The sequence below is a fragment of the Cupressus sempervirens genome, chromosome 3 (assembly GCF_028749045.1).
Source record: "Cupressus sempervirens isolate cs-2001-9-10 chromosome 3, ASM2874904v1, whole genome shotgun sequence".
In the NCBI taxonomy this organism is placed as follows: Eukaryota; Viridiplantae; Streptophyta; class Pinopsida; order Cupressales; family Cupressaceae; genus Cupressus; species Cupressus sempervirens.
The window spans coordinates 704,223,179-704,233,673 of NC_143120.1; positions in this window are offsets into that span (position 1 = coordinate 704,223,179).

Sequence of the window (10,495 nt, forward strand, 5' to 3'; positions counted from 1 at the left end):
TAGTAGGAGAGGGAGAGGGAGAGGGAGAGAGAAAGGGTGAATGGGAATGTGTGTAAGAGAGACAAAGTAGGGAATGGGAGAGGAGAGAGAGTAGGTGGTAGGAGAGGGAGAGGGAGAGAGATAGGGGGGATAAAAGTGTATGGGAGAGATCTAAAGAGTCAGGGATGGGAGAGGAGAGAGGGTGGGCGAGTAGGTGGTGGGATAGGGAGAGTGAGAGAGAGTAAAGGATGGGAGAGGGGAGAGAGAGTAGGGAGGATGGGGAGTAGGGAGGATGGCAAGTGATGTGATTTCGCATAGTGCATACACACTATATTGCGTACGTGCTTTATAGTGTGTATGTGCTATAGTGCATATGCACTATCTCAAATCACCTAAAAATGGTAAAAAACTAACCTTGGGGCCCATTTCATCCATTTCTTGCTTTTGGTCTATTATGCACTCTGTTATTTAGATAGAAATCACGAGTTTCAACATAGCAAACACCATTTCAACACTTTTGGAAGTTAGCAAACACCAAATTCAATCATTGGATACGTGATTTGAAGACTTTTTGAATATTCCTTGTATAGAAAAGGTTAGTGCAATCCATTTTAAATATTGTTTGTCAATATATAGATACAAATTTGATTATAATTTGACATGTTATTTAATATATAATGAATTCATTGAAAATTGTATGTTTGAATGAAATGTTATTTCGGAATGGTTAGAAATTTGACAAGTCGTTTGATATATATTGTGTATTCATTCAAATAATCATAATTTTTATATGTAATTGAATAATTTTTAATTTACACATTTTAAGTAATTTGGATGTTTTAATAATTTGACATGTAAAAATCATCATCATGCCAAGGAAGAAACCAAAGATTAAAACAAATGAAGATAGGGAGAGAGATTTGGCAATTAAAAGAGATAAAATGAAATTACTACGTGAACAAAGAAAATTACAAAGCAATAATGAAGAATTGACTTTCAAAGAGGATCAAGAACCACCAATACAAAGAAACAAAGAGGAAGACTTAGAAAGACAAAGAGAATGAATGAGATTGTTACGATCAAGAAGACAATTGCATTGTGAAGCTACACCATCCTCCAATGTTGGAGTCATATCATCCGCTACACCATCTTCCAATGTTGAAGGCATATCATCCTCTCATGTAAAAGAGACGCTAATTTGTAGATCTGATGATATACACACTCCATCATGCCATGTTGAAAGCACAACATCAACACATCAAGCAAGTGGTATTCCATCTTTTACATCTTATCGCCAAGGCACATCATCTTCGGTTCAAGGTATGCAATACACTCAACCATATATTGATAATCAAAATGTTGAGAGAATTGAAGAGATTAGAACACCTTCTTGAATTCATTTTAGAAGACCAAAATATTTTATTGATATTGATAATAACATTTGGAAATCAATGCCTGACAAGATTAGCAAGCGTACTTGTCAAAGAAAAGTTAATAGTATGTGGAGATTATTTTTTGAAGAATTCAATATTATAGGTCAATGCCAATTATTTGTTGAAATGATCATAAATTTGAAATTTAGGCCTATCATGAAGATTCTTGGGCTAAGAATGATGGACGATTCAAATGAAAGAAATATTGTAAAGAATTTAATGAGTTCTTATGACAAAGTGGGTTCTAAATCATGCACCAAAGATAGTAATATAATGAGATGAGTACTCACATCGACAATAGTAAGTAGCCAAATGAAGAAAGCTTGAATCATGATAAAGACAAGAAAAACATTAAAAATTGGTAGAGGTACCCTAAGGAGAGCCATGCTAAGGTGTGACAAATTAGAAGATCCAACAAAAAATGAGTTATGGACATTTAGCGGTAGACTACCACGAAAGGCTAAAGAAATTAGTGAAGCCTTGAAATCATTGATCGAAGATTTTTGGAAAAATAATACATGTGTTTCTCCTAATCAAAGAGATGTTGTAAGAAGGAGGATTGGTAGCTGAAATCGCGAGCCACATGCAAAACGTTTTTTGGACTCAACTCAGACACAATTTTTTGCAAAATTTATTGGTATGTATCCTCAAATTCAAATAAGTCAAAGATTTTTTGAGATGGGTAAACCTTTTTATGTGAAGATAAATCACACACACACAACTTGTTGTTGTAGGATATATATTGAATTTTCTAACCATTTTGATGTTTTTAGGCATATATGCGTAGTTTTGCATTCTCAATTTGTTTTTCAGGATTGTAACATAAAAGAGCCACCAAGATCTTCAAGGGAATTCATATTCAACATTTTATGTGAAATAGGGGACACCCAACAATTTTACAAGACATCATGTTTAGATGGTACGTGCTTATTTTGTGGTTCTTTGCAACTTTTATCAACTTGTCAACATATGGATAGTACACATGCAATTAGAAATGAAATAGTAGATTACAAAAAATTCAAGATAGTGACATATGCTCTAAAAGATGGGAAACATGGTAAAAGATGTGATCTAGTCATTGAAAATATTCTAGTGTATGAGTTCATGAAGATTTTTCATGAAAATATTATTTAGGAGTATGCAAGGCATACCCATAGAGCTTGATGGTTGGATTTGCAATTCAAGTTGTGTAAGGATATGTTTCCATTGGATACCATTTTTTTCGTTGTAGATTTTGTAGAGAACTACACACTACAACCAAAAAATGAGGTGCAAGCAAAGTATTATACATCTCAACAGGTTTTCATTATTGTTCACATAACATTCATGCATTCACCTACAAGTATAGAGGATGATAGGAAAATTTTGAGAGAGTACCATTTTTATATCAGCGATGATCGATCACATTCTACAGAGTTCATACATGGTTTTTTTCAACTATTTTATGGAGATTTGGCTAACAGGGGCATATCATATCGTCAGCACATTATTTGGTTAGACAATTGTGCATCTCAATTCAAGAATGCACGAATGTTCTACTGGTTGAGAAAGATGCACAGGTTGTGTAGAATTCAATACATTTGGAATTTCACAGAGGCTGGTCATGGTAAGGGAGAGCACGATGGTGCAGGCGCATGCATTAAAAGAGCCTTGGCTTGTGAAGAACTAAAGTACAAAGATGGAGCAAAATTGATAGATGCAAAATCCATCATCCAATGGTGTAACACTACAATTGGTCCAGGTAAGGAAGGTGAGTCTATAGTTCGCAGATTTTTTGGGTTGATAGATAATACTAACATTGCACTATATTAAGATTGTTACACACTAACAGGATCTAGTGAGTTACACTCTTTTAGAAGATCTGATGCAGGTTCATGGAGTATCCACAAATGAAAAATGGCATGCTATTGTCCATCATGTGCAGAGAAAAATTGGGATGACTGTGAGTCAACTGAATGTGTGGACAAATGGGATATATAGATGTTGGATCAAATTCACACCTATCATCCCCCATAAGCACTAGAAATGGTAGAGATGGATTCATCTAGTGACTTTGACCACTTGTCAGATCTAGTGCAACCTAGTAATATATATATATATATATATATATATATATATATATATATATATATATATATATATATATATATATATATATTTATATATATATATATATGTATATATATATATATATATGTATGTATATATATATTTATTTATTTATTTATATATCTTTGCAATTTCAATTTGTAACTTTATAACTTTTGCCCAAGTATTTTTTGAACTAATGACTACATTTTGCACATTTGTCACTGCAGGCCATGTTTTTGTTGTTATTGCACCTAAAGAAAATGAAGAAGGGACAGATTATTATTTGTGTCATTGTGTTGAAGCCAAACAAAAGTTGGATCACTCAATTATAGATGGTGAAGGTTTAGAGTACCATGTCTGGCAAATAGAGAGGAAGATTCTTCATTATTCAAAACTTGTTGTCGCATCAAATGTCCACTTGATAAAATATGGTGTAAAACCACATAATAAGATTCTTTGAAAAGTTTGTGAGTCAGTCCATGAGGCAATACTTGAGACATTAAAATGTCGACCAGATCCAGTCCATGAGGCAATACTTGAGACATTAAAATGTCGACCAGATCCAGTCGGCTCATTAGATTGAATAGGGAGAGAGGGAGAGAGATAAAAAGTGATCAATTGGATCCAAATACAATGTTACAACCTCTTCCCCAAGACTATCACATGACTAAGGTGGACCGTATTGTTATGATGTGTAAGTGATGAGATTTAGTTTTTATTTGTTTAGAATCTAGATACATTATTTGAATTTATATTAGATTCTTTAGTAGGACCCATTTTTTTAATCTTATCTTAGTTTTTTTAGTGTGCTAATTCTTCATTTGTAGGTCACCAAAGAAGAGGGCTAATAAAGTTGATGCACAAGTGATAAAGGTTGAGATGCCAAAATCATCTGCGAAATGGTATTATCAATTCACATCCTTAATATTTATTAGTGTTCTTTGTTCAAGTACCATTGTATACTAATCATCTTATGCCTGGAATTGTAGAGGATCACAATCATCAAAAAGTAAGAAGGAAAATAGGTCTCGATCTAATGATAATGGGGCGGTGAAAGATATAGTTCTCTCTAAGGATTCCAATTTGTTGGACTTTGACTCATTATTATCATAAAGTTGGAATGTTAGAAAGGGTTAATATTTGATTATGAATATTCATCCCATGTGTGTTAATCTTAGTGGATGAATCTTATCTTAGATTTTTTACTGTGCTAATTCTTCATTTGTAGGTCACCAAAGAAGAAGGCTAATAAAGTTGACACACAAGTGATAAAGGTTGAGATGCCAAAATCATCTGCAAAATGGTATTATCAATTCACATCCTCAATATTTATTGGTGTGCTTTGTTCAAGTACCATTGTATGCTAATCATCTTATGCCTGGAATTGCAGAGGATCACAATCATCAAAAAGTAAGAAGTAAAATAGGTTGTTCAAGTGACATATTCAATGAGGTTGCTTGTACAATGTAATGATTGAGTTGAAGTGATTTATGAAGTAATGGTTGTTTGTACACTATAGTTTTTAGCATAGACTTCCTAGAATAAATTTTTTACTATGCTTTGAATGACAAATAGAAATTTCAATCTGCATATAATATGATCCTCTAGTTTTGTTATAGCATGTACATACATTATCCCTCAATATCAAACATGGAAGGCTATTATCTACTATATTTAGAATTTCTTTGGCAGTTCATACACATGTTAATAATAATTTATTTCGAAACCCAATTGAATTTAACCCGCAATATGGTTAAATTATGTCAATACTAAGGTTTGTAGCATTAATTGGTCACATTCCTAATATTGACACACAACTAAATTGGGACCAACAATTCCTCACAGGTTTACACCAGAAAACATATTTTAATGGAGATGTATATTAGAAGATTCAACACAATGGTGATGCATTTGGGTCATAGCTTTCACGAAGAGTTTGACATAGTTTAAAATAGTTATAAGTACATACTTCTGGGAAGTCACATTCTAATGACTTGAAATAGATTTACAATGCTCAAAACTTCCATTTTTTTAAAGTAGAGCACAATCATATAGAACTAGATTCCAATCAATTCCTATAGATGTCATTCAATTTAGGATAGTCACCTCATAGTCATCTATATTTTAAGAAAATCATCACTACTTACATGTGATGCTCTATATGGCCTATTATGTGGTGACCATTCCAAATATAAATTGTTCACCATTTCATATGAAACTAAACTATCATTGGAACCTAGATAAATTCTTGTCATTCACAACTTATCTTGACTCTTATATTATGCTCTAAAAATTAATAGCTTTGGTTTCAGTTTTTTTGTTTTCCCTTATAAAAATAAACATTTATCCTTTAGTCTCTAAAATTAGTTAAACATAAGGATCTGAACCAAGCTATGTGCTCTAACTTCTTGACCCTCTTCTTAATCTTCCTTTTACCTTGATCATTTAATTGACACTTAATTGATGTGTTCCCTACCCTTCCTGTAAACATCCATGTTCCTCTACCTAAATGAAATCTTCCTCCAACTCTATAGCCTCCTCTTTGATAAGAAAAAAAGGTCCATTACCCTTGTCATTTCTTCCTTGTTTGATTCCTATATTATTGGTTTTTCTTCCCCTTCCTCTGTTTGCATTTCCTCTACCACCTTCTTGTCTCTTTTTCTTCCTATTTACCACATCTTATGCACTTATAGCCAATTGGAAACTATCTTTAAGCATCTTAGGAAAAATCAAGGTAATCCCCTTTTGCAAGTTTTATATGAGCCCATTAATCTATACCTTGCAACATATTCATCTTTATGCTCTAATCCACCTCTTATGCTCAACTTGTGAAATTCCTCTATGTAGGTCATCAAACCCATCTCCTTTTCTTTCAAGTTATTCCTTATCCTCTATTTTTGGATTGTATTATTTGATGGAAGAGGCACATCCTTCACCATTTGGTCATGTTTGTTCCACCCTTACAAAACCTCTTTTCCATTACACTACTCCACCATCTCAATGTTTTCCCTCTTACCTATGTTTTGTATAGCTTTACCTTATTTTACTTCAGTTATATCTCCATAATTATAATAGTTCTCTTCAGAATCTATCAACCCCAAAACCTCTTCACTATCTATCTTTCCATGAATGATATGGAAATCAATTATTCTCTTTCTTCTACCACATTGAAATATCTTCAACAACCTTATCATCCATCTTTCTTCAAGATCTAAGTCCCCTCTTGTTGGATACAACTGTTAATTGTGTATTGTCTTTGATGTTACACAAATGTCATATCAGTCATCAGACAGAGTCTACCGAGCTTAGATGGTTAGCAAAGCAATTTATAGTGAATACCAAGCATTCCTGAACATTACAAAGGTAAGTTAACTTTTATCGAGCTCACTCGGTAAGCAAAGGCAAGTTAGCTTTTATTGAGCTCACTTGGTAAGCAAAGGAAAGTTAGCTTTTACCGAGCTCACTCAGTAAGAGAAGAAAAAATTAGCTTTTACCAAGCTCACTCAGTAAACAAAGGAAGGCCAATATTTACCGAGTTAACTTGGTCTCCGAAGGAAGTTGCAAGGTTTATAGTGTTTACCAAGCTCCATTTGGTTAACACTAGGGAAACATTCTAAGCAATGGTCACCGAGCTGGGTCGGGCAGTGAATAATTTTATTGTTCTAAAGAATTAAGTTTAATGTAGCCGACTGATTTATGTTTTTCAGTTGATTGAGCCAACTTGACAATCTGTAAGGTATATATGAAAAGTCAAGTTGTGAATTCAAAAGCAAGGAAGTGAATGAATGCAAAAAAAAAAAAGGTGCAAGCAAATACATGAGCGAATGTTGAAGAAGAATTTGTCATCCCTATGAAGCTGCAAAGTTACATTTGATCAGTGAGGATTTAATGAAGCAGAATAGAGATCTATATTCAGCAAAGATAAGTTGCATATATCTCAGATCACTTCATTGTTGTTTTCTAATCATTGTAACAGTGATTCAAAATCTCTTAATAGAGTTGGTTTGACAGCCATTTTGTAAATCTTCTAACAAGGTGACAATTCAGTTGAATTGTTTTAAAGACCTCTCACAAGGCCACCTCTAACAAGGTGATCAAATCCTCTAACAGGGTCACACCTAATAGTGTGTTTTGTAACCTTTAACAGGGTTGGCTCCAAAAGAGTGAAAATTGGTAACTAGTTACTTGGTGGTTTTTCCCAAATTGGGTTTCCACATTAAATTTGGTGCCTCTTGTGTTCATGTTATTTCTTTATGCATGCATGTTAATCACTTTAAATGCTTAATAAAGTTAAAAGAACATCTATCAAGTTTCAACATTTATTTGTGTGGTTACCAAGTATCAACAGCAGCTGTATTTTAAGACATCTAAGGATTTGTAGAAACAATTTTTGTGGTAACAGATTCACCCCTCCCCTCTCAGTTACTCCATCTCTATTTCCAACAATTGGTATCAGACCATTTGGTGCTTGGAGGATAAGATTTCAAGGATCTAAGCCAAAGATCAGGATGTCTTACAAAAGGGAAATCCCAAGACTTAATAGAAATAACTTCTCAGCATGGCAAGGACTGATGAGACTTCACCTAGCATCCATTGGTGATATAGGACTGAAGTACCTTGATGAAAAATATGCAGAACTAGCTGGTACACTATCTGTCAATGATATTGCTAAAAAGAAGACTCACAACATTATGATGATAGATATAGCATCTGCTATGAGTTATGAAGAATTTGATGATATAAAGGACTGCAAATCTACCTTTGAAATGTGGGAAAAGCTGAAAGAGATATATGGAGAATATGTTAATGTTAGAAGAGCCAAAGTAGAAAGTCTAAGAGGACAATTTGATCAAATGAGGATGAAAACATTGCAAAATATGTTGAAAGAGTTAAAGCATGTGTCAGTGCAATCAAAGCTTCTGGTGGAGATATCAGTGAAGAGACAGTTATAAGCAAAGTCCTCAAAACTCTCCTTCCCATTTATGCAATCAGAGTCTCTACAATTCAGGAAAGAAGATGTGAAGCAAATCATAAGATAAATCTAGAGGCTATAGTTGGAAGATTGAGTGCATTTGAACTAGACAACTTTGATAACTATGTTCCAGCTTTCAAAAACATTGAATCAGCATTTGAAGCCAAACTTTCACTCAAGGAGAAAGGCAAAAAGAAATCTCAGTCAGAAAGTGAAGATGAATCAAACCAAAGTTTAGACAGTGATCTTGAAGTAATTGAAGCCCTTCTAGCAACGAAATATTCTAGAGGTAGAGCAAAATACAAAGGTACAGTACCCCTAATCTATATTTCATGTGAAGAAGTTGGTCATATTGCTGCTAGATGTCCAAACAAGTAGAATAAAGATGAAAAGAAAGACAAAAAATGGAATGGAAAGAAAGATTTCAAATCATTCAAGGACAAAGGTAAGAAAACATGTTTTATGGCTAAAGATTCTAATGACTCTAATGATGAAGAAGAAGATGAGATTGTCTATATTGCTATGAAAGATGAATCTGATAGTGATGAAGAAATGGCACTCATTTCTCATATGAGAAAAAATGATACATGGATCATAGATAGTGGTTGCTCTCATCACATGATTGGTGACAAAACTAAGTTTGAATACTTTGAAGACTATGATGGTGGCAGTGTAAGATTTGGTAACAATGAACCTTGTTGTATAAAAGAAAGATGAAGAATCCCTCTAACCAAAGAACTTATATGTGATAATGCCTATTGGGTAGAAGGACTAAAGCATAATCTATTAAGTGTGGCATAACTACTCAATAATGGAATCAAAGTAGAATTCATGCATGCTAAAACAAGAATGCTGGATGGGAAAGAAAAGCTGATTGGATCAGGAACTCAAACTAAAGGTAACTTGTTCTATCTTGAACTAGGTGAATGTTCATGTTTCGTTGCTCAAGTTGAAGAAAGTTGGTTATGCAATAAAAGGTTGTGTCATGTAAACTTTGATAATCTAGTAAAGATAAGCAAGTTGATAAAAGTAAAAGGCATTGCCAACATAAAGAAACCTGAGGTTGGTCTATGCAAAAATTGTCAAATTAGACAGATGGGAAAGACTAGTTTTAAAAGTAAAAACTATCAGTCTGAAGACATATTAGAAATTGTGCATACTGATTTATGTGGACCTATTGGAATTGAAAGCTATACTAGAGAAAATTTCTTCATTCTTTTTGTTGATGATTACTCAAGAATGATGACACTCGTGTATCTAAGAAATAAATTAGAAGCATTTGAAAAGTTCAAATGGTATTTGGCCAGAGTAGAAAAGGAAACAAGAAAAAGATTAAAATGCTTGAGATTAGACAGAGGTGGAGAATTCATTTCGCAAGAATTCAATAACTTTTGCATTGAAAGAGGAATCAAAAGACAGGTATCAGCACTTAAAACACCCCAACAGAATGGAATAGCTAAAAGAAGAAATAGATCCATCATGAATTGTGCAAAAACATTAATGATTGAAAAGAGAATTGCTATTAAATACTGGAAGGAAGCAATCGACACTACAGTCTATGCCTTGAATCGAGTACAGCTGAAGAAAGACTCATTCAAAACCCCTTATGAGTTATGGTATGGCTATAAACCTAATGCAAGTTATCTTAAAGTATTTGGAAGTAAATGTTACATTTTGAAAGAATCTAGAACAGGAAAATTTGATGTAAGAGGTGATGAAGCTATATTCCTTGGATACTCATGCACAAGTAAGGCATATAGATGTTTAAACTTGTCTACTCACAAAGTCATAGAAAGTGCACATGTGAAAGTTGATGAGTTTGCCGAAAGGACTGAAGAAGAAAGAAAAAGGGAACCAAAAGATTATAAAAGGTTTGTCTTTAGTGAACCTAATATAGTACCAGTTACATCAGAGAATCAAGAAACTTCTACTACTGAGTCATCTGTAACCAAGTTACGGGAAGTTCAAACTGAGCCATAGTAAATTGAGTTAAACTTAGTATCTATCGAGAAAGTATTTA